Here is a 23,955-nt window from a genome sequence, read left to right as displayed (position 1 = left end):
ACAGCAGGAAGCATCTGTCAGATCCCATGGAACTGGAGTAATAGATGGTTGTGAGCCCCCAAGTCAGTGCTGTGAATTGAAACTAGGTCCTCTGGAACCCACTGGGCCATCTCTCGTGCACCTCTACAATAATGATTGTTAATAGCCCCTCCCTACAAGGTGATTTTATTTGTCAAACAAACTGCAAAATGTCAATCATTTGACCACTCTTTCTCACAAGCTATTCATGATATCTATCTATACCTCTTATCCTTCTTCTCCATGTCCATTTTTCTTACTGGTTTCTTTTTTTCCCCCATGAAGTCTAGTTTCTATAAAACTGTCTTTGCTAGCTCTGTCACTGGGATGTCTATCCTGGTCCGCCAAGGGCTTTCTCTAACCGGGGCTACACTCTTCCTTTAGACCAACATGCAATGGCAGGTGGCTGAAATTCCTCACTACCCCTAATCCCACACAACTCCATGTCCCTTGGACACCTACTGTGCTTGGGTCTTAGACTTGTGTCTCTTCTGCCTGCCCACTTGAACCTGGTCTGCCTGCCTTGCAGTGTCTTCTTCCAGGGCAACATGGGTTGGTCTTTTCCTGGCCAAGTCTTTCCAGCATCTGTCAAGAATCCATTTATTTAGCAGTTGAGAATCCTCACCACTGATGGCCTTCTGGACCATCAGATCTCCCAGATCCAGACTAGAGCACATTTGCTTTACTGAGAGTTCAACTGGGGGAGACTGTTAGAGTACATGGTATATATCTGAGACAGATTGGTATTTCAACTCTCGTATCTGCTATCTCCCTTACGTTAGAGAACAACTATTTCATCTATCGCAAATCAGCACGACCAATGTCTTCCTTGTGGCAGCATGGCCTGCATGTTAATGGAAGAGGTATTTCTGAATAGAAAAAAAAATCAAAGCTCTTTTAACTAATTTTAGAACTAGCTTAAGATACAGATTTCTTGCCAAAGCAGGTAGAGTGCGCATAGGACACTCAAGCCCTTTGCCTTACCTTACACTCAACACTGAATATTTCCAGCTTCCTGTCTGTTCAGTACCTCCACATATAAGTATCAGTTCTTCAGTTGTCAACAATTAACTGCCACACAGTTTAATGTAACGCTGACACAGCATGATAAACACACACACATATATTATTCATACATCATATATATGAAACTCATCACTACCATACCCATCACACGCATTCACACATCTACCATACATACACACCCAAACATACATACTTTATCTACTGAACACACACACCTGAAGATTGCCTTGTAGCCTATAGGTTTAGGACTCAGCTTTATAGAAATGAGTTACCCTTTACACACCAGGCTAAAGTTATTGGCTACCCAGAACTTCTGCTATAAATTAGAGCCTGTTTTGAACCCTTTCTCTGATTTAAGTACTATGCGAGGGCAGCTCACAGTGCCAAGTGCTTTTCCCTGCGTGTTATATTAGTAAATGATATTACAAAGGCTCATGTGCAAAGAGCACAGAGCACCATGCTCTGGTCCCTGCCCTCCCACGACCTCCATGTGCTCTCTGGACATCATATTTCCTGGCTTCCATGGCGGCTTCCCCAAGGAGTCTTGACAGGTTATTGGCTTTACCTCCAGCTCCTCCCTCTACCTTGAGGATGAGAGGTGGGGCTGAAAGCCCCTAGCCCATGTCCATGGCCTTATCTTTCTGGAGAGCTGCTCTTGTCCAGGAGTCCACGGGGGTGGGGTGGGGTGAAGGGGGTTGGGGGGGTATGAGTGCTGTAAGAGATGCTCTCATCCAGTGGGAAATCCCAAAAATGGATGCTGGGCCCAAACACGGATTTTCAACATCCATCACATTCTCCAGGATTCTCTTGGATTCCTTCAACTTCTGTCAACTGAACTGAGGTATCACAAGAGGAAGAACAGGTTGATGTGCTGGGGCACAATTTCTTGGGAGATTGTGCCTGTTCCCGGGGCCCTAACACCCAGGAGTACTGCCAATAAACACCATTTTATTAATGTGAAAGTATTTGAAGGTCCTTGCTGGCACATACTTAGAGGCCTTGAGAGTGCACACACACACACACACACACACACACACACACACACACACACACACATATACACATGATATGTATGTAAGTATATATGCTGCCAGATCATATTCTTACTGTATACATTTTGCATTTCTAGGTGTCCCTGCTATATACTAAGAACTAATTTATCATAAAATTTTCATGGAGTTTTGGGGGAAATTTTGCCTAAGAAGAACTAATTAATGGGGTCCATTGTCCCCTGGAAATTTTGGCTCACACTAAATGTGCAAAGCTAAGCACTAGGGGCGAAGCTTGTAGCACACACATCAGGATCAGGACTACCATCCTACATCATTGCTGAAATCAGAGGAAGGATGTCAAATCGTCATTGCTGAAATCCATTTGTATTCCCAGGGCACATATCCAGTGTGTCAGAAATTCACAGAGAGCCATTCTCAAGGGTTCCTGAAACATCCACGCTGCAGATAAGCCACACTCTCAGGCTCCAGTGCACTGTGAGTGGGTCTTCCCGTTTTAATTGCCACTTAAGCTTGCCCTGAGAAAGACGCTTATTCCCCCCCCCCCCAATCTTCTATTTGGAAAAACATAGCTCCGATTTTGTCCCTGCAGAGACAGCCTCAAACCTTCTGCTAATTCTCAGTCATAAGTAAACAACATTGACGAAGTCACTAAAGATGGAAACAATAAAAACAGCCAGGAAGGGCAGAAAAAAAAAAAAAAAAAAAAAAAAAGACTGCCAAGATATTCTGTCTCAGCTCGCCACGAAAGGTATTAAAATACCAATGATACAAAAATAGACCAGCAATTATTCTTAAGAGCTTGGGAGAGGAGAGCAGCCACTCCCAGACTTCAGGAGCTGGGTGGCTTGAAGGTCTCATTGATTACTTGATCAGTTGGTTGGTGAATGATTAGTCCTCCGAAGGACGGAATTAGTGACTAGGGGTCTGCCTCCTCTGAATAAAATGTGTAGTCTCCTCCCTCCCCCCCAGTGACAGATGATATCTGTTTCCTCCCATGAGTTTTGAATTTAGGAGCCACTGAAGCCCAGCAACACTATATTCTGGCTCAAATGAGCTGAAAATTGCATTCAATTTGAATTTCAAAACTGGAGGGGAGGAAGGGAGGGAAAAACCCCTGAGCACCCATCAACAATCCACATCCACACTGCTGCCTTCGTCCTCCTGCCTGCCACAGTTCTGCCAGGCTGGGAACCCAAAGCCCAGGATGTGTTGCAGGACAAAGAGCATTGCTGGATTCCTGCCCAGTCTGAGTTTAAAAATAAACTTTTAATAGACAGGATCAAAGCAAACCTCACTTTTACGTACATGCATAATGCAGAATGCTACCCGACAAGCAAATAGATTTATTTATCTTTTCCAAACTCGAGCTGGCCTGATTTCTTTCTTTCTTTTTTCTTTTTCCTTTCTTCTTTTTCTCTGATGTACTCTGGCAACAATAAAGGTGTCTTTCCTCTGGAAAACTTCACAAGAGTAAATGATTTTCTAAATTTAATTCCTGGACAGGGAAGATTTCAGTGTAGGAAAATGATAGCTGCTCAAATATGAGGACTTGAGTTTGAGTCATCAGCACAAATGTAAAACGTCAGGTGCATGAAACCTTAGTCATGGGGACATGGAGGCAAGAGGGTCCCCTGTCTTAAAAATATGGTAGAAGGCAATTAAAGAACCATGCCAACAGTTACCTTTGGCCTCCACACAGACACCAAGTATGGTGAATCCATTAGTACATTCTCTCTCTCTCTCTCTCTCTCTCTCTCTCTCTCTCTCTCTCTCTCTCTCTGTCTCTCCTCTCACAAGCATGTATGCATGCATATACACACATCACACGAACATATAGACATATACATGCATACGCGCACGCACACACACACATACATACACACATCATTTATGTCTTTGTAGTTAACTGAAGACCTCTTTCCATGATTTCTAACCTCTTACATGCCTCACATTAAATAGATGTGTTGCCCAAAGTCTGCTGAGGAACCACTGTTTTATCAAATCGTTAGATTTGAAAATCTCTAAGAGAACTGCTATATAAAGCAATCTTGTGGTAAATACTTTATAAAAGCCAGTCTACTTTTAATGTGCAAATAATCGGTCCTTTTTGTAAGAACACAGAAAGTATGAATTTGAAGCACACTCGAGCTTTCTGAAACAATACCTATACTTTCAAAAAGTAGATTTAAGTGCAAAAAAATTTTGAAATAAAAAAGATACTACACCAAGCAACATATCATACCTTAGATTCATAGGACTGGAGGGTCTAGCATCAGAACTCCCTTTTAGGAATTGACCTGAAATAACAAAACTAGGGCTACCTTCATTCTTATCAGCTTCTATTAACTGAAATCTATTTTTCCACCCGTGAAACACTGCCAATTTGTGAATGAAATAAACCCAGGTGCTTTGTGAAAGGAATTTCAGTTTGAAAGTGCCATTTTCACACTGAAGCCAAAACCTGTTGATTTTCTTCTGCAGTCTGCCAGGCTCGGTAGGCTTGGAGCAACACCTTGGAGAACAGGGACAGGGTGGGCACTCACTTCTGCAGAAGCCCTTCTTTATTAGGCCTTACTGCTTGTGCTGAGCAGAGACTCAGCAGCAGGGGTTCCGTTGCTGCTTCTACCTGGAGGGGGCAGTAGGTGTTCACCGTGCCTCAGGTTTACCTACTTGGGAAGATTTTGAAAGAAACAGGTCCCCAAGCCATCCCTGTGAGCCTCCAGTGACAATCATCACTGTGTGGGTCACAGGACCAAGTGAAGGCACTGTGCCCAAAACACCAGCAGAGTAATGGATGGGACCTGCTACATCTATGGTTTTCCTTCAAAAAATGCAAGTGAAATAAACCCAACCTGTATGAAAATAACGGAGCATTCAATAGATAATGAGTCCCTAAGTAAGTTTATAGTCAGAGAGCTTTGCCTACCATAAACACAGGACAAGATGCACAGAAAGGTGATACTTTGTACTCTGTACTCTACCAAAATACAGAATTCAGAAACAGGCTGGCCTTGCCAAACACCTTTTACAGGTCAGCATAAGCCATCAGTGCAATGAAGGCACAGCCTCTCCAAAGAACCTCTTGGTCCCTGCCACCCACATGCAGTGACATCTACCCATCAGCACAGGCCACAAAAGAAGTACTTGGAAAGCATTCAGAATGCTGCTTTGGAGTCAGGTACCAGGGTGATGCACACCTGTGATCCTGGCACTTTGGTGACAGGCGGAACAGATCTCTGTGATTTTTCAGGCCAGCCTGATCTACATAAGGACATCTGAGCCAGCCAAGGATACACAGTGAGACAAGGCTACATAGTGAAACCCTACCTTTTTAAAATAAATAAATAAACACTGCTTTTATGTTTTAAAAGACAAAACAAGGAAAACCCCAGACTTTTCTGTTGACCGTATTATTGGTTATAAGCTAAACTCACAGACTCAACACGACACAATGGACAGAGATGTCAATGGGTTGCTTTATCCCCGGGTGTGTGGCACTGGGCATAGATAGCATCACACAGATCTTAAGAGGACATGGATATCTTCCAGTCTCGTGGGTAGGACCTTACCTTTCCAACTGCAACAGTGTTAGCGTAGAATGTTCTCTTACATCTTCATCGCTTCAGGGTGACTCACTGATGAACCAGTGAGTAGCTCTAATATGACAGAAGCAACGGTCCAACCCAAAAAAGGAAGAAGAAAAAAACAGGAAAAAGTGAGGTCACTTTCTTGGCCACTGCATTTAATAAAATCCCCCAGGCAATAGAGTTAAGCACACATTAATAACTATAATAGTATGCTGAGCCTTTAGTGAGTCTTTGATTTTTCCTATATATACCATCAGGACTGTATTAACACTCCAACAAAGGACTAGTCCTCCATGTTATTTTACTTTTCTTTCTTTTCAGTTTCCTTGGATTTATTAATCTTCTATTCCTCTCTTATGTATGGTGAATTGCCAGCAAAGGTTTCAAAGCATTTCCCACTATAACACCCACATGTAGATTTTGGAAGAAAATCAAAACAAAACAAAAATGTTCTTTCAAGACCAGTGGACTCACTAGACATCAGCTTGAAAATTGCATGCATTCCTCCACACTTTGCTTATTTGGGAATGGACAGGAAGGCACAGGTTCTCAAAGTAACTTCTCAGTTGGTTTTAACCAAACATGAACAAACACTATTTCTCCAAGTTTGTCCATCAAAGGAAGCCTGAGCCAAATCTCACTAAATTGCTTGTATTTTACAATTTTGAAATATGAAGGCGACCATTACATAGGACTTGACACTTTTCACATTATTACTGTTACATACAAGAGCTGTTCTGAGTGACAGTGATGTAGACTTACACCTCATGGAAGGGACATGGAAAAGCTCATAACCAACAGGTGACTGGTTGGGTGTCTGGCCTGATACAATGATCTATGTAAAAGGTATAGGACAATTAAGTAGCCAGACTGCACCAGACTGTTTTCCATAACACTCTTTGGGACATGACTGTGCTAACTATATAGACCTTAGAAGGGAACATTTCAAGGGGATGCCTGCATTGCCTCCAGAAAACTGCTGAAGTCTTCACTGGGAAATCTTTAGGCACATGGTCCTCCACCACTCCACCCTGCACAGCCCTGCTTCTTCAGGCGTCCTTGGCAATGGTGGAGTTACAATTACAGTGCATGACAAATGATCAGGATTGAAGCTTCAGTCCCACAGTCTCCTAATACCCCAAGACTGCAAAATACCCAGTTAGAAGTATACTTTATTTGCTTTGAGAAAGTATTTGGATGTTTGAAAACAATGGTGTGATTTTGAAAGGAGTTTTTGGGCAGAACGAGAGCTGAAGATTGACTAGGACCAGAGAAGAGGAAGGAGGTCTGCTGTAGGTTGGAACTGGAGGGGAACAGAGTCATTGAAGGAGGCCGCTTGGCAGAGAAAACCAGAGTGTCTGCAGTGTAGTCCTGAATGAGACAGGATGCAGAAAACATGGCTGTGAAAATCCAACCCTATTTATTTTCCAAGATTGTGAGCACAGGAGGCCTGTTGAAAAGCTGTAATTTCTGTGAGTGTGAAGAACATTAGGAAAGATCCTACCCGAGTGACACAGCAGCACTGGAAGCCTGGGGAAGCTCCTTTGGATTTGTGCTTTTGAAGAAAGCTGAGGGACAGAGGGACCATGGGACAGGTACTGATCTGGGCCTTTATGTTGCTGTCCAAACACTGTGACTATGGCTGTGACCAACATAACTGGTGAGTTCAAGGCAACACTGAAAATGTGTTACTTGGGCCAGTGAGACGGCTCATGGGTACAGACTCTTGACAGGCAAGCCTGGTGACCAGCATGTGCATGAAGGCGGAAGGAATGAAGTGACAAGACAAAGCTGTCTCATGCCCCCACACAAACACTTCTCTCCCTCCCTCCTCCCCTCACTCCTCCCCTCCTCCCTCCCATTTCGCATGTACACACATACACAAAATAATAATATGATAATGATAATAATATAAACATTTTAATTTTTAAATAAATACATTATTTGTCTAGAACAGGGACTATTTATGGGGGAAAAGGAAAGAGCATGAAGGATAAAATGTGGTATAGGGAGTTGAATATGATCCAAGAACACACACACACACACACATATATATATATAAACATCATTTTGCTGATATAATTTAAAAGGTGTTAAACAAAACGAAGTGAATTATTTGTCAAGCCCCATATCTGACATTGACAAAAATTCAAAACAATTATAATGATGACCTTGGGAAGTAGGTCTTGGATTCAATGTACCCAAGGTCTCTAAGTGAGAAAAAAATGACAGAAAGTCCTATACATTCTATGATAGCTACTTAATAAAATGATCTTTAATCCCCCCCCAATTCTGGATTTAGGGGTGATACTTAACTAAGATGAGCAATTTCTTAATTAAAATGTGAATAATATATTGAAGAATGATAAAACCAATTTTTAGAATTTCAGTTACAAAGGCTAGGAGGGGCATAGCTCAATGAGTAGGGTGTTTACCTAACATGCATGGAGAGCTGGGTTCCATTCTCATTACCACATAAACTGGGCATGGGAGCACATGGCTACAATCCTAGTACTCAGAAGGTGGATGCAAGAGGCTCCAGCTTTCAAGGTCATAGTCAGCTATACATACAGCAAATTTAAGGCCAGCCTGAGCTACATGCTCCCATGCCTCAAAAACTATGAGAAAAAATTAGTGAGAAAATCAGTGAGGGAGAAGAGTTCTGTGTATAACCTAGAATGCTCACAACTACTCATTCTGTGGATAACCTAGAATGCTCATGACCACTTTCTTGTGCGTAACTTAGAACACTCACTACCACTCTTTCTGTGGGTAACCTAGAATGCTCACAAGGATGCTCATTCTATGGGTAACCTAGAACACTCTACCACTCATTCTGTAGATAACCCAGAATGATCACAAGGACACTCTCATTCTGTGGATAACCTAGAATGCTTTACAAAGAGACTCATTCTGTGGGTAACCTAGAATGCTTATTACAGAGACTCATTCTGTGAGTAACCTGGTAACCTAGAATGCTTACAAAGAGACTCATTTTGTGGGTAGCCTAGAATGCTCACAAGGACACTCATTCTGTGGGTAACCTAGAACATTCATGACCACTCATCTCAGCTGTTTTCCTGAATCTCAAACAATAAGAAAACATAGATTGGAACACATCAGCTTTATAAACTGGGAATTGCTTGTACCCGGCTATCTATTGAGAATGGAAATACCAGCTGACAACAGTTAAGTAATTCTGGGTACCAGATGTGGCGGCTTGGGTGTGTATTGTACAGGGGATGACTTTCCCATCTCTCCCTAGTATGACTAAGATCACTTCACTCTGGCTGTGACATGTGAGGATTGGGGATCAAGTGTCATGATTGCCCCCATCCCACAGAATGTTTTTATATCATATAGAGATATAAACTGCCACAAAGCCACTGATGCTAGGGCAATAGAGTTTCTTATACCATCTCCTCTTTACCATATACTACCCTTTGCAGGAGCCTCTGCATTTTCTAGATACTTCTTTGACAGAGAAGCACTATGCCTCCAGAGGGCAAAAGTTAATGCTAAATTCCTAGTCTGTGCTAAGAATGGACATTCACACACACACACACACACACACACACAGAGAGAGAGAGAGAGAGAGAGAGAGAGAGAGAGAGAGAGAGAGCATTAGCTATATTGTAGTCCTGACATCATTGGCAACACAGATCTTAAGTAACCTTGGGACCTACTTCCACTCAGGTTTGAGTATCAGGTCCTGTACTGTCAAGATTAACAAATGAACAACACAATCAAAGATGCTCTCAGAGAGGAGGTTCCTGTTGTTTCCCTGTGCCTTCTGCACAGAAACTGAGTACAGAGTAAGACAGCAGGGGCCAACTGCAGTATCTCAGCTTCCTAAACTTCCCATCAGATATTGTCCATGCGGGTATGAACTATTTGGTTAGTTGGCGGTTTGATGGGGGCAGTTCCATGGCCCCCCATTAGAAGGGTGAATACTGGTAAATGCAGGACATCTACAGGAGCTACTGTTAGTTGGGAAAGTAGACAGCAAAAAAGACTTCAGTGTCCCCCCAGGAAACTATCTCTAACAAGGGAAAATGGAATGGGATAATCCACATGGTAAGCAACTAAGCTGGTTTTAGGGTGGGTAACAAGATTTATTTTTACCCCCATGAAGTAAGAAAGAGAAAACTCCCCATAGTGTGAGTTCAAACTCAGTATTCCGGATTCAGCCTTCCCGGTGTTGGCTCCCTCCCAAATTCAACAAAGTAAATAAGTAACTTTGGTGCAGTTTCTAATAGAGAAAGCTCTCTTGTGAATGAAGACAAGAGACTTTTCAAAGTATGTGATTTCTTCAATAACTCAGCCCAACTCCTCAGGTCTGACAGTCAAATGTTCCCCTTCCACTTTATCTCTGAGTTGTAGAAGTCAGAGAGGAAGAAGGCGAAATATCAAGGGAGGAAAAAAAAACCCAACTGAATGACTAAAGAAACCATGGGAACAAACAGAATGGAAAATTTATCTTCTATTTACAACAGATTAAGATGTTTTGAGAAGCCTAAGAGAAATAGAGCATGTCTTCTGCCTTCTCATGTCCTAGGAAGCTGAAGGCCACTCTGTGTGTGTATGTGTGTGTGTGTGTGTGTGTGAGAGAGAGAGAGAGAGAGAGAGAGAGAGAGAGAGAGAGAAACAGAGAGAGAGAGAGAGACAGAGAGAGAGAGAGAGAGAGAGAGAGAGAGAGAGAGAGAGAAAGAGAGAGAGGGAGGAGAGAGAGAAGACAGAGACAGAAACAGAGAGACAGAGAAAGATCAACTCAAGACAACTGTGGACTAGTCTAATGTTCTACCAATCATGGTGGGCTAAAAGCCCCCATAGTTTTTCCAACCTTGAACAATCACAAGGGAGATAAGATAGAAGCCTCTTCCCCCTCTTGGGGGAAAACACAAATCACCTCATTTTCTTGGAACCTTCGGCTAAGCTGATCCCACTTTCAGGGTAATGTGATGCTTGTGGAAAATCATACTGCAGATTCTTATGGACAATTTTTTAAGCCCATATTTTTTTTAAAAAATGTATTTCCAACAAACCATCTTTGGTACAGAAGATGACATAGCATTTTTTTGCTAATTATTTATGCTGATTAATTAAGAGCTTTTTTATTACATCCACTTACAACAAACAGCTCCCTGTAATCTCTAACAAAGCAGAATGATGTGAAAAAAAATTTAGAGATGCTGAGTACCAGGTAATGCCCAAACCCTTGTGGTAGATGGCATCATCTGCTCCATCAAGGAGGTAAAAAGGGGTGGTGATTTTTTTTTTTTTTTTTTTAACAAACATTAAGCGCAGAAAGTGCTAAGGAGGAATTGTGGGGAGGAAGGAGGCAGCTGCTCAATTGGTTCCTATTTTCAGAATTTCCTTCAAGCTGGCACGGATTGAGAGCCATCAATTATTTAAAAGGTGTAACATGATGCTTCCTTTGTTGAAGCAAATCAGCTACCAGACCCCGAGAGAAAATAAAAAATGAATTAGGAAGAATTTATTAGTGTGCTTGAAGAAAACAAAGATTTAGCTATTGGGAGTGACTTCTAGAAAGAGTTCAGCTTCTGTCTCCAAATCCACAGACCTTTCCTTCCAGACTTTTCCTCCCCTGTTTGTTATTTTCCACTGTAGATCACACAGAGAGAGGGTCTTATGAATCATCCCCTAAACTTCTCCTTTCTTTGCAGACTCTGGCTTGATGTATGGTCTTCATTTAAATTACAAATACACTAATCTGCACTGCTGTTTACCAAGTAGCATTTTAAATGAAAGATACAAGAAATTGCATCGCTCACATTTAAAAAATGACTTTAGACTCAAGACCTAAGGGAAGAAAAAAAAGAAAAAAGAAAAAAAGCAGCCAGTGTTCCGGGGATTCTGCGGCTGCTCTATTTCAGCTAGTGGATGAAATTCAATTAGTGGACTTAAGACTCAGGCACTGTGATTCTGACTGCAGGTCTGGTCCAGAACCAGTTTACCAAGCCCTAAATCTGATATTTGGGGGTGAGGGAGGGGAGCAGCTAAGAAAAAGTAAACACAGTGACCTAAAGAAAGCTAGCCCCATGGTGCTCTTCGCCATCATGAGAAAATCTAGTAGCCTTCACCCTGGGACCATTCACTACCATTTCCTTAACTAGCGATGCCGCTCTCCAAGAGAGCTCACTGCCTGAGTCTGTTGTCTGTAGTTTTAATATACTTCAAAGATATAACACATAGCCTAACATGAACTTGAAACTAAACAGGACCAGTACATCACAGGCTTGTATCATCCTTAGGGCTCTTTCTGTTTTAAACGCACAAAACATAATCTGCAGGTTATCAACAGGACTCTCTCCACAGAGTGCAAAGCAGCATGGATCTCCTACAAAAGCCTCTAGACCTTGACAGTGGAGATCAGGCCTGCACTATTGTTCATTTGATGGCTGAGAGTTGCATTGAATTTGAGAGATCTGGTAAAATACATTTGGGGTCCCAGGGTGCAGCCCAGTGGCTGAGCTCACATTAAGCATGCATGACGGGCTTGTCCGAGGATTTGTGGAAACCATCCTTATACAGCTAAAGCAAAGTGACTGAAGTCCAGCGCACTAAGCGGCCTCATGGGCCGTCTGGACCAACAGTAAGCACATGGTATGGATCATAAGGAATGGCAAAAGCTTATCAAACTGTTGATCTTGTGGGGGTATAGATTATCACCCGGACATCTCTTGGCTGAATTGCCAGCTCCATGACTAAACACTGTTGCTAATGGTTTTCTGTCTTCACTAGATACAACTACCTAGGGATAAGTACTGGCTACCATTGGGGGTTTAGAGATAGCAGGTCTGGTCCTGATTTCTTCCTCACATACAGACTTTATTTCCTCCCAGGTTCTCTATGTGTGATGTCCACTCCGACAGGGGCCAACGAGGACACTGAGTTACCTCCACAGCCCTGCAGGCCAGGGTGATGCTTATTCTTTTGCTCCTCCAGCTATGTCACCTCAGTGAGATGTCCCAAGTTAGAATCATTTCCACGTAAGAAAAGGATGAGGGGTCCAAACCATATGCTCTACAACTTGTCAAGGAAATTAACTATAAAGACAGTATCGATATTATACAATTAAAATGAGAGCTCTTAACATATTTAATTTCCCCCTGACCTGACTTTGCTCAGTCATTATGGACAAAAAGTATGAATTCATAATTTGCAAATAGCTCTTGGTTTTTTAATATATCCTGGGAGGAACTAAGATATCCGTGCATATGAGCAGGCACACACATATATTTGAGCATACGTGTTTCTTTAACAAGGGCAAAAATAATACCAAATGTAGAGATGAGGGCTTATTCCAGGTTGTTGAAAATGTAGGCTCTGTAGCATATTTTAAGTGCATAAATCATATCTTTCCATAACACTTATAATGAAGGAGTTGAGAAGAAAGAGAAGGAGGGAGAGGGAGAGAAGGAGGGAGGGAGAGGAAGGGGGAGGGAGAGGGGAGAAAGGGAGGGAGGGAGTAAATTAAAAAGCTTGTCTCAACCTTTCCACATTATTTACTATATAAGACATCATATGTTTCTCCCTTATAAACTTGCATAAGGCATCTATTTGGAGGTGTTTGGGATTGTTGTGTTTTTAAAATTTTAACAATCATGGCTCTGAAGCTTAATCGCTTGTATGTGTTAGAAAACCAGATGGTTCAAGTGGGCGTTTGTTTACAAGCTCTTTGCATAAGGATTTTAGCTTCTTTTCAGACCAAAGCTGAGTATTTTAGCTCAGAAAAGAGGCAATAAAGAATAATGAAAAGAAAAAAAAAAGTCCTAGATTTCACGGGTCCCTGGCTCCCTGCCTCTCCTCTGCCACTGTGTCATCAACTTTTACAGGGAAGTGTGTGAGGATAAAACAGCAAACTCTGGATTGCTTAGGGAACTCCGTCATACTTTGGGGCAGACCAGGTGTCTGTCCATCATGGACTCAGCTTCCACATCGTTCCCAGTGCCGTCCGTGGACCACTGGGAAAGAATACAACTTGCCTTCCCAACAGTAGCACTAGCTGTGTGCTCAGCCTGAGAATGCAACCTTCACCACTTCCTGCACTGAGTTGATTTGAGCAGCTACACTCACCGCAACTCTCTCCTTCTAGGAGGAGATGAGACAAAAGAAAGAAGACATTACTGAGGCTCCCCATCCTTGATTCCTGTCACAGTCATGAGACAGTGTCTGCAAACACATGAAAGCCTTGGGTTGCTTGCTGCGAAATCCAAGAACACACGGCAGAAACCCGAGAGGAGCAGAAAGGGTGCCCGGGAGGCATGGAGTTTCGGAATTTCTTTGTAGTTTGTGTATTTGTTGATTTCTAGGTAAGAAATCACTTTTGCTTATTCCCTGACTATTCTAGTGAAGCAGCATCTTTCAGTTGAAACCAAGATGCCTGTCTCCTACACAGCACCATTTTCAACAATATAAGCGGCTCAGCATAGCTGAAGTGCCCGGTGTCTGTGGACCATAAGCTGTCTGTCCTAAGTAGTCTTCTGTCATTATGATAAAGACCCCAATAAAAGCAACTTGGAGGAGGAAAGGGATTATTTCAACCAACAGGTCCTAGTTCCCTATGGACGGAAGCAGAGGCAGGAACTCGAGGCAGGAACCAAAGAGGTCTCTGCTCACTAGTGTGCTCTCTCCTTGAGTTGGTCCACCTACCTTTCATACCCAGCTCAGGCCTGCATGCCCTGGGATACCACTGTTCACAGAGGGCTGGGCCAGCCTGCATCAGTTAGCAGTGAAGCTAATGCCCACAGACCAATCTGATGGAGGCAAGTCCTTGTTTGAAATTTCTTCCTTCTGGGTGTGTCAAGATTTGTAATTGACCAAATATATATATATATTTGGCACAGTTTAACCTTTCATGTTGCTGGATTTATCTCTTGCTCATCAGCAGCCAATGAATTCCCAAGATTAAGATATTTGAGTGAAATGCGCAAAGAAATTCTGTGGATATGTCAACATGCCAATGAGCTCTGTACCACATTCAATAACAAATCAAAAGAAGACACAGGCCATGGAAATACATTTGGTCACCACAAGATATATTTCATGTTTCTTTTGTTCATTCCACAGGAAGTTAACTTTTTTATAATTGTGGGATTATTTCCACAAATTTGATGCAACCTGACAGTGCCCTTAGTATAAAGATATACTACATTTATCGTGACTACTGGTCTTGTTGCTCCTTGGGTTTTAGAACCATAGATCCCACTCACCCCACACCAAAAAGTCTCAAAAAAAGGTCTGTCCTGACATGCACAGAGTTCTTGTCATTTTCCCTAACAAGTTCAGTACAACTATTCCTGCAATATTCATCTGATATTTAATATGTAAATAATCTAAAGACAATAGCATGCCATTTTATAAAGCATTTGGGGATCTTGGAATTTGGGTGGGTATCTGTAGGGCTCTCAATCTCCATGAATATTAAGGGACAACTAGAATCACCCAGAAGGGAGCAGTGCTTCCATAAAGGTGGTATACATTAAGCCATGCAGAATAAATGAAGACTTGACCTAGCAGACGTGACCATTCACCTCCCAATTGTAATGATCTAAGAACTTAGCTAAAAACATCTGTACAGCACCACATTAGGACCACCTAAGTAAATCACCATACTCATGATTTATATGTCTGTTTGCTCTGATTTCTGAAGTAAAATTGACGAAAGAGCCTTCTTGTTGTTTATTGCCTTTAATAAAGGAGAGTGTATCTGGTGAAATGCAAATGGTCTTGAAATACTGTCTTGATTTTCAACAAGAGAAATTAGGCTTACTTGTGTATGGCAACACCATCCCCCGGGCAGGAATCAAGCCACAAATAAAAGTGCTCGATGCAGCCTCCTGCCAATTCAAAGCCAGGGTCTGAACACAGAATATGGAACATATGCTCAGTTTCTACTGAGAAACTGTTCCCCGCTATTCCAGGCAATGATTATTATTGGAGAAAGAGACTATTTTACAATTATTGAAGATATTCATCATGTTACCTAAATTAGATGGGAATATATCCAAGAAAAGTACAACCAAAGTCTACCAAATAAATACCTGCTCAAGGATAAAATCAGCAAGGCATTAAGAGTTTCTGACTACAGAAAGCAGAAATAGGTATTCCATTATTTATCTTGGCTTTGTGCTTCAATCCTATGTATTTTTAAGGTATAGAATCTATTTCTCTAACATATGTATTCCTTAGAGACTTATTTTTTATTTTATCTGTATGGAAGTTTGGCCTGTATGTATGTCTGTACACCACACGCATGCAATGTTCATAGAAGCCAGAAGAGGGCATGAGATACCTTGGAATTGGAGTTACAGCTTGTGAGACTCTGGATGCTGAAAATCGAGCCCAGGTCCTCTAGAAGAATGGCTTGTGCTCTTAATTGCTGAGCCATCTCTCCAGCCTCTGATAAATGTACTTTTAAAGTATGGAACCTTCAAATAATGAAAGATCAGAAGTAGACTTTCACAGAATGCTGACCATGGAATCAAGTTTAAAGTTAGTGGTCATGGGAAGTGAGAATGTTTAAAACTGCGATGTGAGTTCCTCTAACTGTGCCCCTTGAACAGACACTGGGTCTGGGTCTGTGCACACAGAGCACTCCCAACTCTGAAGCTCAAATGCAGTGCACACAAGTTATTCAGGGACTTAGACAATGCAGCAAGTGTCAATAGTGACATTCCTATTGATAGCCCAATAAACCACGCTTTGAACAATACTAGCAATGCTAGGCTCAGGTAACACTCCTGATATCACCTACCTAAAGATATATAGCTCTGAGCATAGTTTACAGCACGGAACATAAACACAAATCTGGTGATTCGAATAAATCAGCCTCCTGACTGCTTAGAGACGCACTGCCAAGATGGGCTTTATGCGTTACACAATGGAGCAGAAGGCAGTGCTATATATTTAAAATTTCCATTTTTAAGCTGTCACTCAAAAACTTTTCATACTTTTCTTTTAGCTTATTGATCTTTCTGGCTCGTGATGAGACTTCAGCTGCCTGGTCGGCTGCTTTTAGCTCTGCTTCTTATTAAGAGCTAAATCGGGAATCACAAAATGCTACTAATTTGGCAGCTTTCGATAGAAATGAGAGCTAAAAACAGCACCAAGATAGTACAACCCTTATGTCTTATTGCCCCAGAATCCCGGATTTAACTACTATGGAGGGTAATAATGGGTGCAACCAAACCGGATCACTATGCAGATATGATAAAATAAAAGCTTGTATTAAGAATGCCAGATCAACTATTTCTGGTGTCTGATCCTTGCTAAACTGTTTTGCACAAGAAAACATATTTATATATATGCTTGCTTACATACACATATACATGCATTCATGTATACATGCATTAATATACACATGCCATATATGCATGAATATACATGTGAATGTATATAGATGTATATATACACATATATGTACATATATACACATATATCCTGTGTGCATACACATGAATATATATGCATATGAATCCAGGCATATATATGTGCATATACATTCTCATATGTATATAGACATATATATGCATATACATATATAAACACATATATTCATGCATACACATGTACATATATACACATGCACAGTGTATAGACACAGACATATGCACATGTGTATATACCATGCATACACGTGTGTACACATATGTTCAGATAGTGCTCTTCCTTTTATATTCCCTTTCTTTAACATACAAAGAAACATTCATTCTTAGTTATTTTTCATTTTTAATTTTGTTATTCTATTTTTTATTTAATGTGTGGGTGTACATCATTCCACATGCGTAGAGGTTAGAGGACAACTAACTTTCAGTTCTCTCCTACCATGTAGGTGAGTCCTGGGGCTCAGACTCGAGTTGCCAAACTAGGTGCCTGTTAGGTTCTGAGGCATCTGTGCTATCTTGCTGGCCCCATCCTTGGTTTAATGCCACTTTGTTAGAGTCACTATGTCACCTTTAGGAGGCCTCTGGGGGCTATTCAAGGAGCAAAATCCTATAAGGGGAATAGTCACAAACAGAAAAATCTGCTTCTTTTCACCTCTCTTTTCCTGATTTACTTACTTTTATTTTATGTGCATGTGTGAATGCCTACATGTATGTATGTATATGTGCCACATCAATGCCTGGCATCTGTGGAGGCCAGGAGACGGTGTCCGATCCCCTGGAACAGGAATTATAGGCTGTAGGCAGCTGTGCACCATGGATGCTGGAAAACAATACAGGGCCTTCTCCAAGGGTGGTACATGTTTCTAACTACAGGGCCATCTCCCCACCCCCGCTTCATTCTTAGCATATCTGAAAGCACCAGGTCTTCTATGTCACTGGTCTTCCACGGGTGTTTCTTATTTGACATCCCTGTTGGTAATTTTAAACTTTCTGCACCATCTCAAAGTGAACCCAAGGTCTTCCTCATTGCTTTAGTAGCAATATAAGCCCACAAATAAGACCAAAGCCAGAAGCTTTCTTGAGAGCTAGATTTTCACTTATAATCCTCTCATATCCAGTAGCCCCGCCCCGCCCCCTACAATATACCCTTACTGCACATTGGCTACTTAAGTGTGTCCACAATTTGCATATGCATATGGCTGGGATGTTTGGATACCCAACTAAAGAAGGCCCAATTCCATCTCTCCGCACAAGGATAGTGATGAATTGGCCTCTCAAAGCTCTTCTGACAGATCGTGGAAATGGTAGCTACCGTGGCCAGAGGATGTCCTAGCTCCCCTACACAGAAAGGTATTCAGAGCACGTAGTAATTATCCATCCATCTCGTTCACACTAAAGGCATGGCAATGCAATTTTAGCCTTATAATCAAGACCATATGACAAAACCCAAGGCCATTAGGGACCAATTTCGAGCATTCTCTGCAAGACAATGATTTTCCAACCGCACTTACATATGCTGAGCAGTTGCTCTGCGTGACTGCAGCTGCTGCCATTTATGTGACCCCCCCCCCCACCGCCCCCCGCCGCCCCGGTTTCCATAGCTGTTCTCAGGAATGCGATAGTGCAAGGTTTCAACACCTTGCTGGCTTTTTTTTTTCACCCTTTCATTATTTTTTTTTTTTCATTTCCCAAAGCACAGTAGGAAATGCTGAGGGTAAGATTTCTGCTTGTGCCAATGGCCACACCATGCTGGGAGACGCTTCCCTTCCTTCTTTCCTCACTCTTGTGCCTGGACACAACTGTCCCTCTCAACTCTGTTTGCTTCCCCTTGAACTACAGGAAGACCCATAACTGTTCAGGAGCCCTTTTGATTTCACCACTTCATATTCAGTGATGTAACGCTGTTATCTTTGAAAGGCCGTGATGCCATCATAAATCACAGAACTATGGCACAGGCAACATGCCACTTACCAGGATATAAAGAGACCTTAAAACCTTATAAAAGTTAGCTCAAACATCCTTATGCATTGTTTTAAAATACCCATCACGTTCTTTCAGAGCAGAGAGATGACTCAGCAGTTAAGAATACTCTGTGTTCCTCCAAAGGACCTGAGCTCAGGTTTTAGCACACTTATCTCAGGCAACTTGCAACCACCTATAACTCCAGCTGCAGGAGATCCAATACCCTCTTCTAGCCTCTGAAGGTACATGTGTGCATGCACACACACACACACACACACACACACATGAGGCTCACTACTTATTATTTATTCATTTTGAAGAAAATGAAAGTCATTAAATAGCCTACATAAAATGGAAAAAGAAAAGCCAGATGCTATTATACTAGCATTCCTTTGGATTTCCTATGGACCCGACCTGCCTTCCAGGTTCTCAGTTGGTAAGGGGGCAGGGGGTTATCTCTGGATATGAGGATATATAATCACCTCCATTCCTTAGTTTGTAAGACATATTGCATCATAATATCTTATTTCACCATGTTTTAAAATTATGAGACAAGGGCTGGTGAGACACCTCACTGTGTAAGGACCTTACAGTAAAGTCAGAAGACCTGAGCTTCGTTCCCAGGACCCACAGGGTGAGAAGACAGAGTTCACTTCCAAGGCTTGTTCTCTGCCTTCCTTGCCTGTGGTGTGGCAGGAATGCCCAAACCCATGCCCACAATAAATAAGACAATAAACACATACAAATATTTAAGGTCTTCAGAGACAAAGTCTATGTGAGTTTCATTGGTATTTTAAATGCAAAGCTGCTTGGTTTTTTATGTTGAAGTAATATCTTGGCATAATGAAATGCATTGGAAACTACAACACAGCTTATTTCCACTACAGATGCAGTCACACGTTCTTGAAGACCATATTCCAGAATGTTCTATGAGGACATTCAACTATCCCTGAACTAGATCTAACAAAACAAAATTTGGTCAACTTCACTGTGTGAAGTTATTACCTTGTGATAATACCTTCACCTGTGAAGTTATTACCTAAAGATATTACCTTTATTTAGGATTCTTTAAAAAAATTTTTTTAAAGATTTAGGCATTTTTATTTTATGTATGAGTATTTTGTCTGTATGGATGTATGTGTACCACATGCATGCAGTACCCACAGAAGCCAAAAGAGGGCGTCAAACGCCCTGTAACTGGAGTTACATACAGATCCTGAGAGCTTCCAAGTGGGTACTGAGAATGGAAGCCAGGTCCTTTGCAAGGGCAGCCAGTGCTCTTAATCACCGAGATTCCTCGGTCCTATTCCTAATTCTTGATGTCTAACATAATATGAAGAAGCTCGGCACTTTCAAGAAAAACAAAGGAAGGGCGAATTATGTTACTTTCAACAGAGAACACCCAAAATACACTCATGATTGTATGTAAGCAAGTGTTAACAAAAAGATTTTATATAATGTTTGTTCAATATCATGGCTTGAGAAATCTATGCACTGAGCCATGTTCAGGTAGAGCAATCCAGCTATAAAGGTAAAAGATGCATGCCTCAGATCATCAAGGCTATGACATACACGTGGCTATGATCCCCACTGTTCACTTCCCCAATTAAGACGCTTGCCAGCTGGCAGGCAAAGGAGGAAGGTGTCCCATCTCTGAGGTGAACGTGTGGGAACTTGGAACCATCTGATCCCACTGTCAGTTGCATCCGGGGCTGGGCGGAACTGAAATTCGAATCCCTTGAAATGCCTTCAGAAATGATTGCCCTATGATGCTACACTGAAAATAAAGTCATCACCTATTGTGTTTTGGAAGTGAGATGCTCCCCATTCCATGGGCTCAAATGCTTGACTACTGAACCTCAGCTGTGCCATCCAAGAGTATCGGGAAACCTCCAGGAGGCAGAGCCATGATGGAGGAAGTGGTTCACTGTGGTGAACCCTGAAGCTTGACTGCTCGTCGTAACTTCCTGTTCTGAGAGGTTGCAGGAGGACCAGCAGCCTCCTACAGTACTGCCACACCTACCTCACCATAATGGGCAAAACCCCTTGAACACCTAAGCCACGAGGGCTCTGCCCTGTCTCACCTTTGCTATTCACTGACTAAAGGACCAGAAGGAGCTAGCCGGAGCCACGTCTAGCACTTGGTCACAAATAACAGAAAATGGCCAAGTCTTCTATAAGACGCCATAAAACTGAACAATGAAAGTGGTTGTGGCCAATGCCTGTGCCAACAGAGTGGGTATCCTGGATTTGCCACAGGCTTTCAGTCAAGGAACAATCCAAATAAAGGAAGGAAGGAAGGAAGCAAGGAAGGAAGGAAGGAAGGAAGGAAGGAAGGAAGGAAGGAAGGAAGGAAGGAAGGAAGGAAGGAAGGAAGGAATAGAACTTTGGAATTCTGTAGGTCTTGAAATTACATTTTTTTTAATCCTGTGAAGTACTCGGCATAAACAGGCTCCGTGAACACTGGATCGACCGTGAACACTGGATCTGACCCAAGGTGGCTGCAGGTGTGGAGAGTCTTGCTCAGCTTCTGGTGAATCTTGCTGAATTAGGTGTTGTGTTTTCTGTGTTCACTGTTCCTCATCTTCACTATGACCTAAGAAATAAACCACTAAATCCTTCAACTCCCCTTTTATGTTTCAACATTCCCTGTCTACATAGTCACAGATATTCTTTGTAAAATATGAATGCCTAACAACCCTCCAAAAGACTAACTTTAGCTGAGGTATCTTCTCTGAACGCATTTACTCATCTTCCTACTTAGAACACTAACTTGGATACTAATATGAATCACAAATATTTATAAAATGACACCAGTTTTATATCCTTTAGCCAAATTTACCCCATTTTCCAATCTTCCAATATTTAGCATTTTCTGGTGGTCCAGTCAAAAAACCCCACCACCAACAGAAACCATTATCCACCCTCTAATGCCTCCCATGCAATGCAGTTGTCTCTTCTATCAAAACACACTGAGGCTGGCTAAGTCTCGCCTTATTGTCCACATCTCCGTCATTTCTCTCCCAGAACACTCTGATATATATAACAGCATCTTCAGTTCCATATTTGCCCTCTCCTGCCTGTTCTTTGGAAATGAAAACACTCAGTTATTAGCAAATGTATTAACCAATGCTTACAATGGAATGCACTGATTTTCAGGTACAAAATTTAGGGCCAGGAAGATGGCTTAGTCAGCAAACTACCTGTCTTGCCACCGAGAGGCCGTATTTACAACCCACCTAGTAGCTGGGTGTGACTGCAATACCAGCACTGAGGAGTCTGGGACAGGCAGATCCCTGGAGCTTTCTAGATGGCCAGCCTACCCAAGTCAGTAAGTTTGGGGTTCAGTGGGAAGAAAGCCTGTCTCAGAAATCAAAGTGGAGGACAACTGAGAAAAACAACCAACACTAACCTCTGGTGGTCACATCCTTGTATTCCCATATACACACATATACTGCACACCCATATACACACATATACTGCATGCCATACACACCCATATATAGACATATACTGCACATTCATATACACACATATACTGCATACCCATACACACACATATACACACATATACTGCATACCCATATACACACATATACACTCATATACTGCATACCCATATATACACTATACTGCACATGTGCATGTACATATATAAATAAGGTGTAAAATTTGATAAACTTACAAATGCATATCTTTTCAAAACCATCACAATTGACTAGAAGACATTATTTCTCTAGAAGGTCCCTTCTTATATGGTCTAGTCAGTCACATGACAGGAAGTTCTGGCATGGTTTCAAATGTCAAAGCTTATTTTGCATATTTAGGAATTTACAAGAACAAGAATACAGGGGGACTTGGGGTGGATATAATATCTGGTTTCTTTCTTTACAACATAGGGTAGAAATTTTGATTTCATATAAACTCCCTGTTTTTCAAATATTTGTGTGATCTGTCCCCTCCCCCCTCTCCCTCTCTCCACCCTCTTCTCTCTCTCTCTCTCTCTCTCTCTCTCTCTCTCTCTCTCTCTCTCTCTCTCTCTCATACACACACACACACACACACACACACTAGATTTAAGCCCATATCCTGTTTGATTTTTATACATTTAGTTACTGTCAGCCAGAATTTTATTGTGAATGTTTCTTTCCATTTTGGTAATTCTGTCAAGTATGAAATGCTCCTTTACTAGAGTTTTAACTCCCCTTGATAGCCAATGATTTTGACATGTTTTCATACACTTATTGGTCATTTCTATATCTCCTTGTGTAATATGTCTGCTCAAATCCATTTTTTTAAGAGTGACTTTAAAACAATATGTCAACTAGCATCATTTCTCTGCTCAAAGCAGTCCAATGGCATTTGTATCTCCTAGTGGATATGTCCCAGCCCTGACATATCCACAGCACAATCATCTGGACACTCAGCCTTGAGAATTAATTCTCACAGGGTTGCTTAGCTTATTGCCAATGTCTCAGCTCAGGAATGGCACACATCACACCTGGAATAGCATACATCATATCACACCTGGAGCAGCACACATCACACCTGGAGCAGCACACATCACACCTGGAGCAACATACACCACACCTGGAGCAGCACTCATCACCTCACACCTGGAGCAGCACACATCACATCACACCTGGAGCAGCACACATTATACCTGGAGTGGCACACATCACACCACACCTGGAGCAGCACACATCACAACTGGAGCAGCACACATCACATCACACCTGGAGCAGCACACATCATACCTGGAGTGGCACACATCACACCTGGAGTGACACACATCACACCTGGAGCAGCACACATCACACCACACCTGGAGCAGCACACATCACACCTGGAGCAGCACACATCACACCTGGAGCAGCACACATCACATCACACCTGGAGCAGCACACATCACATCACACCTGGAGCAGCACACATCAC

The 23,955-nt window shown here is 42.0% G+C and overlaps 1 protein-coding gene across 1 annotated transcript in view; it reads right to left on the bottom strand.

Moving 5' to 3' along the window:
- The window catches only part of Esrrg (estrogen related receptor gamma), a 479,885-nt gene that overhangs the window by 420,329 nt on the left and 35,601 nt on the right, over positions 1 to 23,955 (bottom strand). The window contains exon 2 of the mRNA XM_052200978.1: positions 5,627 to 5,713. The gene's annotated coding sequence lies outside the window, so the exon portion shown is untranslated. The remainder of the gene's footprint in view (positions 1 to 5,626; positions 5,714 to 23,955) is intronic.

Source organism: Apodemus sylvaticus, chromosome 12 (assembly GCF_947179515.1).
Source record: "Apodemus sylvaticus chromosome 12, mApoSyl1.1, whole genome shotgun sequence".
NCBI classification, from domain to species: domain Eukaryota; kingdom Metazoa; phylum Chordata; class Mammalia; order Rodentia; family Muridae; genus Apodemus; species Apodemus sylvaticus.
Note: the sequence above shows the minus strand (reverse complement) of the source record. Positions and strands in the feature narration are given on the sequence as shown.